Source organism: Etheostoma spectabile, chromosome 12 (assembly GCF_008692095.1).
Source record: "Etheostoma spectabile isolate EspeVRDwgs_2016 chromosome 12, UIUC_Espe_1.0, whole genome shotgun sequence".
NCBI classification, from domain to species: domain Eukaryota; kingdom Metazoa; phylum Chordata; class Actinopteri; order Perciformes; family Percidae; genus Etheostoma; species Etheostoma spectabile.
Window position 1 is genome coordinate 4,734,298 of NC_045744.1, and position 3,309 is coordinate 4,737,606.

Sequence of the window (3,309 nt, forward strand, 5' to 3'; positions counted from 1 at the left end):
GGGGGGTTATAATGGAACTTCTATACCATTCTTCCTTTTCAAACACTTTCACTATTTTCATCCATCATTTTATTACCCGGCCCCCCAAAAAAGTTTCTTAACCACTCAATGTCTTTGTAGATTCTCAGAAAAGAAGAACTTTGAGGATGTGTCCTTGCAATGAATACCTGTATGGCTGTCCACTGGATAACTGGTTATCAAAAAAAAGGAATCCCTTCAAATTGTTGTCCAACTTGTAGTTGATTACTTTGTTCAGTCTATCAATTGTCTGACTGATTGTTTCAGCACTATTTCCTGCTCAAATACACATACAACGCTCAAGGGTGAAATCTACGGAGCCCCGGAGGTGACATGGATTGAAAAAAAATACTCAAGCTCTCAAATTTCATGGAGAAAAAAAATAAATTCATTTTTGTCCTTCCTCCACGTCAAAGTCAAGATCTCGCAAATACAGCTTGAGATCAGGCAAAACAAAGTCAAGATCTCGCAAATAAAACTCGAGATCTTGCAAAACAAAGTCAAGATCTCGCAAATAAAACTTGAGATCTTGCAAAACAAAGTCAAGATCTCGCAAATAAAACTCGAGATCTTTCAAAACAAAGTCAAGATCTCGCAAAAGTGTTTGTCCTAGTACATGTTGTACATGTAGTACATGTTTTTTTCCCCCCTCCATGTCACCTCCGGGGCCAGTTTTATGGCAGTCCTATAATGGTCACGTTATTAAATCTATTGATATGTGCACAGATAGGGTTAATGTCCTTATTTTCATGTGTTGATTACAAATTTTAAAGTAATGTATTTCAGTGGAAAGCCTATTTCGTGATAATAGCATGATTACGATAGGGAATTGTATTGAAAAGACAGAAATCCCCACAGGGAGGGTGGTCGAGGGATGGATGGCTCAAAGAACACAGGACTTTGTGTTTCAGTTAATTTCCCCGTTGTGGAGTGCCACAGAGACCGCAGATCGTGTCCTTGCGTTTGTTTGGGGATCGTGTCCCACTTGAGGCGGTCCGTCCCGTTGTTATCGGCTGCGTGGGACGTTTCATTTCCTCGTTGTTGCGTCCCCCATAGCAGCCTAGTGTCATGGCAGTTCGGGAAATGATCGCATTTGAAAATCTTGACATGTACACGGAATAATAAATCAAAATTACGTGACCGTTTCACGAACTGGCGTGAGACCGGGTTGGGTGCGTTAGAGGGAGTGTGTCAGTTACATTTAGTAACTCCTTTACACTGGATAAGCACAAACTCCTCTGCCAGTCATTGTCTTAAACCTGCCCCATGTTTGGCCCATCCAAGTCCAGAGCAGAAACATGAGCTTGAAGATTTGTCTGGTATCCTCGAGGGGGTGGGACATCAATATATGAACCAAATTAATGGCAATCCATCTGATAGATGTTGAGACATCTTGGTCAAAATAACAAATGTCGACCCCATGGTGGCAACAGAGAAAAAGTAATTGTGCACCCTCTGGACACAATGAAGCTCTGAACCAAAATTCATGGCAATCCGTCACCTAGTTGTTTCAGTCTGGACTCAAGTGGTGGACCGAGCGAACGACAAACCCAGAGCCATACAGAGGCTAAAAAAAATGGACGTTATCAAAGCTGTGCTCTATTATAGCTGTCTCTTCACACTGAACACTGTTTTTGCTTGGATGTAGACTTGCATGAGAGTGAAAGCTGATGCATTAACTGCTACCAAGACAAATGCAATGGAACTTGGTGATCAAAGCATTTCTCCCTAATACTCACCACCTCTGAGTCCATTCACACTGATGAGTATGAGGTATTAAACAAATCCTGGACGATCAATTTGTCTGAACCGTTTGTGAAAGACAATTGTTTTTTTTAATGTTTTGTTCTTTCAGGTTGAGAAAGAGTCCCAGCTGAAGACAGCCTGCTTAACCAAGAGTTCATTAACTTTAATTTAACCCCACAAGTCAATTAAGAACAAGTTCTTGTCTTTTCTTATTGAAATGTTGGCTATACATGAGAGGTATTGAGGGAAAAATGGATGGGAAAGAATGCTAGAGTGCTCTCCCCTGGATAAGATTAAAATATTAAAAAGATTAAGACTGAATAGGATTGTTATAAAGTGAGATTTACTTTATACACAAATCAAATGTTCGGCTACAGTAGGGTTCATGATTAACGTTGAAAGATAAAGTAAGAAGAAACTGATTCAAGAATCCTCTATATTCTGTATTTTTCAGTCTATAACAAAATTAGTCAAAATATGTAGGTATCTGGAACAGGTCTCTGTCTATTCAAAATCAGCTACAGTAAGCAGCTAGTTAGCTTAGCTTAGCACCCTGGAAACAGGGGTAAACAGCTACAGTAGCCTGGCTCTGTCCAACAGTAAAATAAAAGCTCTAAAGCTCAAGAATAACACGCCATGTTAACAAGTATTTAATGAAAGTGTAACAACAATGTGCCATGTTAATGGGGTGTAATGTGCCAAACTATTTCTTGGCTCTCAGCAGAGACTCAAGGAAGTTATTGGTCCCAGCCAAGAAACCTTGTAGACCCTGTGTGGGTTTATTAATGAGCTTTAGGCATTGGAAGAGTCTGTAACCCTCCAACAGAGCCAGGCTAGCTGTTTCCCTGTTTTCAGTCTTTGTGCTAAGTGAACAGCTAATTGGCTGCTGGCTTTAGCTTGGTTAATCTTCTCATCAAAATCTCTGCAAATATGCTAAGTTAACTAAGTTATCCTACTAATAAAATACTAAGTTAACAGTTGAACTATCTGGGCAGGTCCTGTCCTTGCTCCCAGCTGTTTTAGGTGAGCAGCTCTAAATCTAATAGCATAAGTCTCTTGGGGCCGCTGTTACTCAGGTGGTAGAGCACTTATCTGCCAATCAGTAGATTGGTGGCTCAATCCCTGGCTCTGCCTCCAAGTATCCTTCTTCAAGATGCTAACAATCACCCTCAATGCTAATCTATTGCCTTTAACCTGAAGAGCAGGTGGCATCTAGGCCAAGTGAATGTTTTTTGTAATGTATAAAAGTGCTTTGAGTAGTTCTTTAGACTAGAAACGCTATATAAATAAAGTCCATCAAGATCGACCTGTGAATCCCCGCATTATAAAGAAATCACACAGGGGTATACTTTGAAAACCCTTCCTGAACAGACTTTACCTGGAGTGTTGAGGAGGCGGGACTTCCTGCAGTGGTAGGACAGTTCCTGTTCGCAGTGCTCTGATTGGCTGATGGCGGTCAATAGCTGCTCCTCCTCAGTTGAGTAGTCAAATTGGACTAAAAGCTGGTTTACAGCTGGAGACGGCCGGACTCTAGTCAGCTCTGTG

General features: G+C 41.0%; 1 pseudogene; it reads right to left on the minus strand.

Moving 5' to 3' along the window:
- The window catches only part of LOC116698801 (contactin-associated protein-like 4), a 421,932-nt pseudogene that overhangs the window by 206,009 nt on the left and 212,614 nt on the right, over positions 1-3,309 (minus strand).